Here is a 13,175-nt window from a genome sequence, read left to right on the forward strand (position 1 = left end):
TAAACTTATTTATTTTACATCCCAGCTGCAGTTTCCCCTCCTTCCTCTCATCCCAGTCACTCCAGTCCACCCCCCCCCACTCTGTTTTTATTACCAATCCATTCCTCCTCCTTTTCTGTTTAGGACAGGGTAGTTCTTCCATGAGTATCACCAAACCATGATTGAGCACATCCCGATATATTAAGGCTGGGCAAGGTGACCCAGTATGAAGAACAGGGTCCTAAATACTAGTAAAAGAGTTGGAGACAGTGCCTGCTCCCACTGTTAGGAGTTCCACAAGAGGATCAAGCTATGTAACTGTAATGTATATGCAGAATGCCTGGGTTAAGTCCCATGGTTGATTCTGTGAGTTTTCTTGTGCATCACCATTCCTGATTTCAAGCACTACTACAGAGCTATAGTAATAAAAAGAGAATGTTATTGTCATAAAACAGACAGGTGCATCATAAAAACAGACAGGTGCATCAATGGAATTAAATCAAAGACTCAGAAATAAATCCACAATAATATGGACACATGATCTTCGACAAAGAAGCCAAAATTACACAATGAAAAAAAGAAAGCATCTTCAACAAATAGAGCAGGTCTAACTGGATGGTGGCATATTGAAGAATTATAACAGATCCAAATCTATCACTCTGCACAAAACTCAAGTCCAATCGGAACAAAGACCTCAACATAAATCCAGATATACTGAACCTGGTAAAAGAGAATGTGGAAAATAATCTCCAACACATTGGCATAGTAGATAACCTCCTGAACAGAACACCAATAGCATAGGCACCGACTGACAATCAGTAATGAGGACCTCATGGAACAGAAAAGTTTCTGTAAGGCAAAGGACACTGTCAATGGGACAAAACAACAACCTACAGATTGGAAAAAGATCTTCACCAACTTTACATCTTACAGAGGGTTGAGTTCCAAAATACATAAAGAACTCAAAAAGTAGGTATTAACAAACCAAATAATCCAATTAAAAATGGGGTACAGATCTAAACAGAAAATTCTCAACAGAGGAATTTCAAATGGCTGAGAAATACTTAAGGAGATATTTAATATCCTTAGCCATCAAGGAAATAGAAATCAAAATAACTCCGAGATTCCATCTTACACCTGTCAGAATAGCTAAGATAAAAAGCATAAGCAATAACTCAATGAATTCTTATACACAAAGAAATCTTAGCAGTATTAAGCAGGGAAGAGGTGATAAAAAAAATCAACTATCATTACTCTATTTGTGGGTAAAAAAAACAAAAACAAAAAACACTATTTTTCTGCTTTGGTATCTCTTGGTTCTCATAGTATTGTTCAAAGTTAAATCAAAAAACAGACAAAAACTCATCAAATTAATGAAAAGTAGACAAGACAAGATTTTATCAAGGAGGTGTTTTGCAGATTTGGTGTGGGACAATGGTCTGTATTCTGTCAATTGTATTTTTAAAAAAATGCTGATTGGCCAGGAACCTGGTAGGAAGTAAAGGTGGGACAGCCAGACATGAAGTAGAGGCAAGTCAATGAGAACAGGAGAATTCTGGGAAGAAGACAGTCCATTCTGTAGTCCTGACCCAGCCACACAGCAAGCCATATGTAACTGCTTCACGGAAAAAGGTACCAAGCCACGTGGCTAACATAGACAAGAATAAGGGGCTAATATAAGTTATAAGAGTTAATTAGAAGCCTGAGCTAATGGGCCAATCAGTTTATAGTTCTTGTAGACGTCTGTGTGATTTCTTTGGTACTTAACGACTGTGGGAACCAAGGAGGATAGAAAACTCAGTCAACAGAGACCAATATCATTAACATCAAGATGGAGTGCTTAACATGCCAGGATTCAGAACTCTTAAACCATACCATCCTTTCCAAAGTATTATATGTCAATGTGGACTTAAATCCTATATTGCCAAGCTGTGTGGGTGATTGTACAAGTTATTCAACATCTCAGCACTTAAGTTTCATCTTTAAATTCAAATTGCTGATATATTCTTCATTGGATAATTCTAAAGACAAATGGCCAAGCATTTACAGTATTGGCCATGAATAGTCATTATTTAAACATTAGGTAAATGCAGTGGATTTTTAGGCAGAGTCTGTGGAGAATGTAGCGAGAATTACAGGATATCACCTGAGTGATCCAGGGAGGGGAGGATTCCCAGTGGACCTGTGTGAGCCAGCCATGGGGCTAAGAAGCTAGCATGGTCTATTTAACACCTCTCTGTTTTGATGCTCCCAACATGAGGTCCCTCCGGAGTAAATACTGATGGCTAAGCAATGTATTTGACAAGAAATTTAGTGACAGCCACTCTCCCCAAGAGCAGGAAGCCCTGAAACAAGGAATTTATTCCCAAAGCCACAGTCCCTAGTGGGAAATCAGAACACATCTTATTCTTAAAAGTTGAATTTATGACGGCAAAACCTTACTTTGGATTCCACACACCACTGGGGATTAATGAACAAAGAAGTAAGCTTCAAGTTTCCCTGTTCAGGACTCACTAAATGGTCTCAAGCAGAGACCAAACAGAGGACATTCACCGCAGTAAGATAGAGAAACCCTGGAGGTATGGTTCACACTCACTTCTCGGTGAACTTTCACCTTTACCTTCAGAGATACAGGGGAAAGGGAAAATATGATGTAAAAAGGTAAAATCACTAAATAAAAGCATCTGCTCAATGTCAATGCCTTCATGTTTTATCTTTAATTTTTACTATTATAATGATAATGTAGCCTGTCCATTTTACAAAGGAGGATGGTGTAAACAGATTCAAAGAAATATAATCATTTATCTGTGCTGCAGACTTGTATACTAGTGGATTGGGATTCTAACATTTTTTTCAAGTCCATGTTCTCTCTCTCATAGCTTCTCTTTCCCCAAAGTCATCCAGGCTGATGAGAATTATAAAAAACAGAAAAGAGCTGAATTTCCCACATTTGCAAGTAGCCCCAAGTCTTTCTGCCTATTGTGAATCTCGGTTGACTATTTTCTAGCATAGACTCCCTAAAAACAAAACAGCAAATAAAATTTCTAAGGACCACACATGTGATGGTGTTGCAGTACTTTTGTGCTTTTAGAGTGATTCCGAGAAATCCAGGAATAAAGGTCTTGTCTTAGTTGTACTACTGGACAAGGGGTTGGAAGCACTGCAATTCCTTCTCATTCCTGGTTACCCAGCGTCACTTATTTTCAACTTTGTCATTAGGAAGAAAGTGGCACATGCATGTAAATTGTGAAAATTTATCTATTGCATTCTTATTGTCACACTAACACTTGAAACAGGTTATTAAGCAAAGTAGAAGTGTCTGCCTTAAATAAGGTTATTTTGTCAAATGCTCATGTGCCCTAAGAAACTAAGGGCCATTCAGGAAACTAAACAAGTACTCCATAGTGAGTTCCAGTTTTCAACATCAAGTAACAGCAAACCTATCCTGCTTTTCCAAATTTATGGATTCCTACAACAGAGTCAACATCTTAAAAAGCTTGCTGAATGACATTTGCCATGAGAGAAGAAATGTTTTTGACCATTGCAATATGTTCAGCAAAGAGCAAAAGGTATGTTTGGAGGAAACTTCCAAAGGCAAAGGAAACATCACTGGTGTTCAATGATTTTGGCACTGAGGTTATTTGCAGTCATGCTTGCAAGAGGTGCACCTGCCTATGGAAAACTATAATTTAAAGTGGAGCTGATCCAAGCTCAACTCTGCCGTTTCATGCTAAAGCATTGTGTAAGTGGGAGTTTTCCTCAGAGACCAAAAGAGCAGTGAATGGGGTCTGCATCATTTTATTTTATTCTGCTTGGTGTATCTTTCAAACAGAATGAAAGTATGTGGGTAGTGTCATATATATGCATAATGTTTTTTTGTTCACAAAGAAATCTTTATCACTTATGATACAAAGGTAAAGTTCCTGTGTTTTGCACTGTTTCTAACTTTGCCCATTACTCTTCTAATCTGCAAGATTTGACACATAAAATAAATGAAACTAGCTCATTCATTAGAATTCCATTTTTATGTCATGACAGAGAGTTCTTTATTATACATAAAATAAAAAGCAAAATCTGTATTTGAGGCCAAGATTTGTTTCTATAGAGTAATGTACTCTTACATGCCAGACAATTCTATGCCTTATTCCTGAATATGACTCACATTTTCTTATATTAGGATCTCTGTTCAGATGATAATCATTGAGAATTCTTCCTTCTCTTGTCAGTGTGAGTTTCCCTAGACTACATTTTCCTGACAGTTCTGCTACCTGAAAGAATGGCCATTTGAGCTTCTCCTTGGTACTAATGCCTACTAGTAATAGGGACTCACTGGATGTCAAATTGAAGAGAAAATAAGATACTTATAAATAGTTGGTTGATTAACTAATCGGTTTCTCTTCTCAGTATAATTTCTGACTATTCTGTGAATTTCTTAAATTTCTGGAATTTATAGTTCATTCTTTAGCAACACAAAAATTTGTATTTCTGTGATATATGAATACCTGACAAATTTTTCAATGCCATTGCAATGGCTACCAAGATTAATTCAATCTTACTACTTATGGGCCTATGACTCATGGCATGTTCCATCACTGAGCTCCGAATGCATTGAGTACCATTCTTCGGGGGTGCAGAGAGCTATCTTGGTAATTAATAATGCTTGTTGCTCTCACAGAATGTTTAAGTTTATTTTCTAAAACCCACATCAGATGACTCACTACCACTTGTAACTTTAGCTCCAAGGCACCTGGCATCGTCTAGCTCCATGGCATCTGCACTTGTGCACATATCCACACAATTTAAGTAGAATATTTACTTAAGAAAAGAATCAGTCTCAATACTCACTGTTTTATGACCATCTTATTCATCTATAACAAAGTAAAATAAAGACTTGTGTCCTTTATGTTATTTTTCCTTTCATTCAAATATTAGAAAGGAAGTACTATTTTAGCTTTACTTTTACAGTAGAAGAACTAAAACAGTGATTACAAAACTTTATCATTTGAACACACACTCTGTCAGAAGCAGAATGCTTCTTGAACCCAAGTCTACATATAGCAGTCTCTATAGTTACTCAATAAACAAAATTGTGACAGAGCCCACTTCTGTGGGTGATATCCAAATAGTATTATCTCCCATCCTTTCCTCAAATCAACACTGCAAAATCATTCAGTACAATTTTCCCCCAATGTTAAATGGTTTCTCTCTGTCACAAAGCCACGGGGGCTCACGGCCTGTTAGACAATGGTCCAACTCCTTAGAATGACCTGTACAGCATTCCTTGAGGTGAAGCCTGCTTGTCCATACACTCAGATGTCTGCACAGCTGCTTGCTGCTAAACATGCCACATAAGATTCTATTTCCTCTGCTTCCTCTTTCTTCGGGGCCTGCCCCAGGCTCAATGACTAGTCAGTTAGTTCAGCACCATGCTTCCGAAGAATGCCCCTTTTGACGCCTCCATCCAGTATATCGGCCAGGGGAAGACTACAGTAGCAGTGAGGTTCATTCATAGTATGGAGTCTGGTTGCTATTATTTGAAAAGCATCATTGTTGAACAGAACCCACCCGGACAAATCCTTCCTACATGTATAAATACTTTAGCCACTGGGGGGAAAGTCTTGATTTTGCTTGACAGGCATGCAGCACCTAGCTTGAAAGAGAAGCAGGAGTTTGACAGGCTGTGACATGGAAGCCAATGCTGCCTCATTAGAGTTCATTTTAAGTTAGTTTTAAATGATGCTTTGTCATGCATCTAAATAACTTAAGCGTGTACCAGGAATGTGTTTATCATATTTCTTTGAGTAGGCTTCTTTTCTTGCTCCCCTAAATATAACCCTTCTCGGAATTGCAAAAGGAGAAAAAATAGTCTCCTTCCCTCCAGGAGGCTGTGCGTGTAATCAGGTATTTAATGACATTTTCTCCTTCGGAGCCTGCCCTTGTCTGTTACCAGGAGCAACTCTGAGAAAAGCGGGTGAAGAAAGTCACCAGCGTGATTGCTTCCCTCTTCTGTGGAGCTTGTCCACCTCAGTGTTTTTATGTAAGATTGAGAGAAGATACCCTATAGAAAGTAGCCAAGAGAACACTTAGCTCCAATTCTGCCTCTGTCACTTAATAGCCAAGGTACATGTTTTATCTGAGGCACATCTAAAAACCAAACAAAAAAAAAACCCTAATTGATATATAAATCATATACGGCACAGTTTACATACTTGCATGAGCAGTAACAAAACTTTCACCATAACTAACTTAAAATATTTTGCCACCTCCCCAAAGACTTGCACCTCTTACCAGTCACTCTCCACTTCTATTTCTGCTTTCCCATGGTAGACAATAATTATTCCATTTTCTTTCTTATGGAATTGCCTCTTCTGGACATTACAAATGAATACAGTAATAAAGAAATGCCTGGCCCCTGTGACTGTTCTCACCACCCCGCTAATTAGAGCACTAAGCATAAGTTGAGGATGACATTGCTTTATGAGCATACTGTATCATGTTAGCCATTAATAAACTGATGGACATTTGCTTTATGAGTATGCTGTATCATGTTAGCCATTAATAAACTGATGGACATTTGGTTTGTTTCTCCATTTTTGGTTATTATAAATAATTTCTCCACACACATTTGTGAACTTTTGTATAGATGTATATTCATTTTTCTTGGGCACAGAGGTAGGAATGGAAAGGCTAGGTCATATGATATGTTTAGGTTCAGATTCCAGATTGTTTTCCAGAGCAAATGAATCATTTTACATTCCCACCCGCAGGGTATTAAACTTCCAATATCTCCACATTCTCAGTTACATGCATGATCACTTTTTATATTTTATTACAGATACATTGGCTAATGATGTGGTAGTTCATGGTCTCTTTTCTTTCACTTGCTTGATTTGGTTTTACTTGCTAAACTTCATATTTCAGAAAAGTAAGTATGACAGAAAAATAGTATATAGTACAGATAAGCACCCGTCTGATTTCAGGGTTCAATTTAAAAAACCACGAATAGTTAAAGGGGGGTTAAAAATCTGAGGGTAAAGAAGTCTACTCACAACAGGAATCATCTGTTCATGTGTCCTTATTCTCTCTTCAATACACCACTTCTCTTTGTTCTACCCATTACTTATTCTCCTTGTTCTACGTTGCTCTTAGTTCTACATCATTCTACATTCTCTTCATTACAAACGTTCCCAGTCATATTCCTGAGCAGGTTCCAGGGCTGGAATTCTTTTGTCCCATAGAAAAACAGATAAGGGTTTTCATACACATATGGGAGTGACTAGGACACATCCAGCGAACTCCTTAAGGGAGAAAGTTAGTTAAGAAAAAAAATTATATCATCAGGGAATTCTAGAGGAGAAGCTTAGTGTGCTACGCTACATTTTTTGGTGGTAGAAAAAAAGGTTAAAAAGTTTATTTTTAGTAAAATTATGAATAGGGCACTGATTGTTTTTTTAAAATCAGTGTGCTGCTTCTTTTCTCCCAGTATGCATAGCGGTTACCAGGTAACCAGGCAACCTATGTAAACAGTCAGGGGGAAGCTAATGGCTCTTGATCATACAGCACATACACCGGATGCTGCAGTTTCGAAGGACCTAGGTCTGGAGTTACACTCACTGCTCTAAGCAAAGGAGAGACCCAGGCCTCTAAATTATCAGTCCCGGGCTATGCTGTTATCAACTGTTCTGATTGTGTATTATGTTGTAGGTCTTTCTCTGGGACGCAGTTAGTTATCTCTTCTGCTGTCCTTGAGAGTCCAGAACTAAAATCATCAATAAACCTAGGTGTAAGTGAGCATAAGGGGTTAGGAATCTTTTAAGTGGCATAAAACCAGAACAGTAGCTTTGGGCAGGTAGTAATTCTATGTCTTTGGACATCTGGAAATATCTTAAATGGGATGTTCTTTACCTAAATACTGACCAAATGCCTCCTGATAAAGGTAACTGTAGGAAGGCAGATCTCTGCGTTTACATAAGAGAGAGGACAAGGCCTTGCAGTGGGAAACTGTTCTGGACCAGGGAACTAATTCCCAAATATGTAACAGAAAGGTAAGTCAGCCACAGTGAAAACTCTACAGCAAAGGACAGCCACTTATTCACAAAGCAATAACTCCAAAAAGCCTTGCCTTTTGGTTTAGCCTTTACCAGATCCTTTGGTTCTGATATGTTAGTTGCTTGTGAAAAGATGGCTGAGCAATTACTGTATTATGTTGCAGCTTGTAGCAGGTCTATCACCTTTAGCCCGAACACAGGCTTGCACCTTCCACTGATATTAACATCTTACATTGCTACAGTGTTTACAGTCTTTCTTAGAGTAGCCATAAAATTACTACAAATTAGGTGGGTTTACTTAGGAGAATTCCACCCTTCTATGGTTCTGAGGGCTTTGTAAACAAGGTCCTCTCGCTGTCGGGAAGAGTTTGATGACTCTGGAGAGATCTTGCTTTGCCCATCTCTAGCTCCTGGTTATTGGTTCTGAGAGTCTCTTAGCCTGTGGCCGTGTCACCCCAGGTTTTGCTTTTGGACACACTTGGCCATATTCCTTCTATATGACTGTATCTCTTAGAACTTTCTCATAATGATGTCAGTCCTTGTATTCAAGCGCACCCTAATCCAACTTCATCTTAATTACATCTCCCAAGAACTTTTTTGTTGGTATGGAAGTCACTTTTATTATCTCTCAAATTAAATTTTCATCATATTATTAACTTAGGCCCAAAGTTTAGTCAGATGTCATTATATTTTACCCAGTGTGCTAGCTCTGCTCCAGGAACCCCATCCAGATACCACCTCGCATTTACTCTCATTAACTTAAGTTGCTCTTGACTTATCAATTTCCTTGTAACATACTTTACTTTTAACGACCTTGGCAGTTTTGATGAACACTGATCAGTTATAAGTCAGGAGCATTTGTCATGAGCTCTTTGCTGGCCGCGATGCGATGACAGCTGTCTCTGAAAACTGTTGCTTTCATCTGTAATTTCACTTGTGCAATAACAGCTCTGATAACTCCCCATTACCATGCATTTTCATACAGTATGAACATGCAATCTTATTATTGCATCTCAATATTATGGGCATACATATTCGTGGATGGTCAAACTCGTTAATCAATTAGTTGTACAGTTTTGATATATAGTACATATACTGGGATGTGCTTCATAACTAGATTTATTGTCCCACAAAGACTACTAAAAGCCTACCTTACTAACTTAGCTCATTTTCAAGTTCAACTAGACTAAAGGCTTTTTGTAAAAAGAAAACTTTACAGCTTACACAAGGTCAGAGTCACAAATATTCAATCAAGATTACTAAGAAATGCTTGCCCATTCTTTACTTGTCGGTGGAGATGATCTGAGTCCCAAAGTTGTCATGGGCACTTTACAAACAAACACACACATCCCCAGGCTGGTAGAGGTTTTCATACTATTGGACCTTTGTGTTGCCATGGTAGCAGCTCAGCTCCTTACCACTTCAAGTCTACTTTAGGGGAAGAGTTTTTAGAAGTAGGAGAAGTTAGAAGTAGGACAGGGTTATTAGAGTAGAAACAGAACAATAATGAACACTTGAAATAAAGAGCCTGTATGTGTAAAGCTATTATAGAAATTATTTATACCCCCTGAGAAACATTCCACTCTTTGGGACTCTGGGTAGGGGCTGGAGCCAGTCTCTTAGCCCCACAATTACACTTTAGTATGATCATCTTTTTGGAATTTATCTGATTTTCTTTTATTGTGATTTGTGATGGTATGGATTTGGGGCAAGAAAACTCCAGAATTTGTGAGAAAGGCAATGCTGTCGTTATTATATATTATATAAGGGCCCATACATTAGTCAGCTTCCTATTGCTGTGACAACAAAAACAAAAACCAAGCCTAAGAAACTTAACATCTGACGGGTGGATTGCCTTAGAGAACAGTTTCAGAGGTCTCTCTAGAGAGGGATGATCCATCGTTGCAGGGATTCGGTGAAAAAATTCAGCTCACTGCACAGGTCTATACTATCTATAGAAGCAAAGAGAAAAAAGCTAATGTTTGAATATGTTCTTCAAGGTCATGCCCCACAAAACCTAAATTTCTTCTACTGTTTCTTTTCTAAAGGTTCTGCAGTCTCCCAGTAGCCCCACAAGCCAGTAACCAAGGTTTTGATATATGAATCTTGGAGACAATTTAAAATCCAATCCATGCAAGATTATTAGCATAACTTACCACCTGACCAAGGGATCATTTGTCAGACTTGCTACTGGAAGCTTCTCATTTTCTGCCTCTCAAGCTTCATTCTTTGTGAATAAGGACTGACATGCAGACGACAAGAGAATCCACCTTTTCCTCATCTGTCCTGTCACCATGCTTTAAGTGTAGCGGCGTAAACGAATGCAGACAGATTGTAAAAATATATATATAGTTTTAATGTAGAAATAGACTTACAGAACCACCGTTCCCACGGAGACCAGGAAAGCTGAAGAGACAGCTCAGAGCACGCTCGCCAAATTTATAGGCAGACCTTAGCCCGAGGCGAACACGCCCCCTAAGGGGCGGGACTTATCCCTACATTTAAGTAATAGTCAGGCCTAGTGATACTACCTACCAACTCAGGGAAATGAGTTTCAGTGTTACAAGTTAATTTATATAAAGTTCTGAGCATGATATCGCTAAAGAGTAGTAATTTAATAAATATTAGCAGTTATTAGCTCTGAGAAAATCACTGTGAAAGTCATTGGAACTCTTAGCTTTCTATAACATTAGGTTTACATGTGTCTGCTCTTCATTTAACCTAGAAATTTCCTTGACAGTAGGCATATATTAACTATTTTAATAGGTATGCAATATATAACAATTAAATTACCTTCAGAGTAAAGTGACTGCTCAGTTTTTTAAATACATACACAAATACATATAATATGTAAATTTACTATAACTCTACAGAAATAATTGCATAAAATTCCTTTTACTAAAGCTACTCTCTTTAATTTTGTGTGGCTTTGCTAAATAGAAAAAAAGTGACCTTAGATATAGCTGACCTTAAATAGGTTACCATAGATATCAAGGTAACTCCCATGGAGGACAAAATACATTTTTTTTAATTTTAATTTTTTTATTTATTTATTTTAATTTATTTATTTATTAAGGATTTCTGCCTCCTCCCCGCAACCGCTTCCCATTTCCCTCCCCCTCCTCCGATCAAGTCCCCCTCCCTCCTCTGCTCGAAGAGCAATCAGGGTTCCCTGACCTGTGGGAAGCCCAAGGACTGCCCACCTCTATCCAGGTCTAGTAAGGTGAGCATCCAAACTGCCTAGGCTCCCCCAAAGCCAGTACGTGCAGTAGGATCAAAAACCCACTGCGATTGTTCTTGAGTTCTCAGCATTCCTCATTGTCCGCTATGTTCAGCTAGTCTGGATTTATCCCATGCTTTTTCAGACCTAGGCCAGCTGACCTTGGTGAGTTCCCGATAGAACATCCCCATTGTCTCAGTGTGTGGGTGCACCCCTCGTGGTCCTGAGTTCCTTGCTCGTGCTCTGTCTCCTTCTGCTCCTGATTTGGACCTTGCGATTTCTGTCCGGTGCTCCCATGAGGGTCTCTGTCTCTGTCTCCTTTCATCGCCTGATGAAGGTTAATATTCATGAGGATGCCTATGTGTTTTGCTTTTGGATTCACCTTCTTATTTAGCTTCTCTAGGAACATGAATTATACGCTCAATGTCCTTTATTTATGGCTAGAAACCAAATATGAGTGAGTACATCCCATTGGAAATAGAAAACACTATCCTGAGTGAGGTAAGCCAGACCCAAAAACAAAATACTTTTTAAATGATCACAGTCTGCATTATAATTTATGTTTTTAGTGGCCTAGGTCCCATCTTCAACTTCCAAGTTCACTTGAAAAGCATGTCTGGCTTAAATAATCAGTCATAGGCACTCTGGAATTATGAAGATGCATAAGAAATGGTCCTTGGTCTCTGCCATCATTAACCTTACAATCTAATTTCTGAGAGTGAAATAAATAATCTAAATACTAGCTAAAATAAAAACGTAACTAAGTTTTTTCAATAATGCACAAAAGGGAATGATTAATTCTGACCGTGATTATCACAGGCAACTACACTGATTTGTAGCATTTTATCTAAATTTGAAGGAGGATAAAACTTTCAGCATGTAGAGGGAGAAGTCAAACTGCATAATCTAGGAAGTATATAAGCAAAGACATGCATATAAATAATGAAAGCAGCAATCATGAGAAAATATTTATTGAGAAATCATTTCCAAGAGTTCTAAAATTGTCAAGGTCCATACATGCTTAATTAATCACTGCAAAAATTTAGGAATTAGTGCCTCTCATATGACTAAGAATGTGATAAATTGACTAATCCTAACTATAGCTATAGAAAAGGTAAGGTAAGGGGATGATTGAAAAGCAATATTTCCAAGAGGATATTTCCTACTACATCTAGCTGAGAGTTAATTTGAACCGGGGTGCACAATATTAGCTGCTTAAGTCTGAGGGTATTGGGGGTGGTATTGATCAATGGCAAACAAGGTCTACCTTTCAAGTAGAACAAAAATAAGGGCAAAAATGCTATGAAGATTCTAATTATCTAACTCTATCCAGAGTCTTTTCCTTATTGCAGCATTCACTCAGTTCAAATCCTTCCAGAGGTATAATCTCCTTCCCGTCATATTCCAGCACAACTTTCTATTTCCTGTAGATTAATATATTGGAAATATACACAGATTGCCTCTTCTATACTCGATGTGTAGTGTGGAATAGGTTCAATATGTATGATGATAAAGAGTCAATATGTAGGGTTGTGTAAAATGTACTGTTGATGGTATAGGGTCAATTGGGGTGATACAGACTGAATATGCAGGTTGGTACAGAGTCAAAATGTAAGAGGTTACAATTTCAACATGTGTGGTGATAAAAAGTGACTATGTAGGGGAGTGCAATATAAATATATAGAGTGGTGTAGATTCAAAGTATTGGGTGATGCAGAGTCAACACATAGGGTGATATAAAGTCCTTGTTAACCACAAATACTTCTCTTCAGCAAAGCAAAGTGTGTGAAAGAGTTGTATGCTTAGATAAAAAGTCATCCTAAAAGGAGGGAAATCATGCTTTGTACTTGATAATAGTCAGTGCTCTGGGTCTAGGGAAGCCATGGTCAGTTAGAAAATAATCTGCTATTGCCACTTTGTTAGATTAG

Source organism: Microtus oregoni, unplaced genomic scaffold, assembly GCF_018167655.1.
Source record: "Microtus oregoni isolate MIOR12 unplaced genomic scaffold, Mior012 000012F_ref0000307, whole genome shotgun sequence".
Lineage (NCBI taxonomy): Eukaryota > Metazoa > Chordata > Mammalia > Rodentia > Cricetidae > Microtus > Microtus oregoni.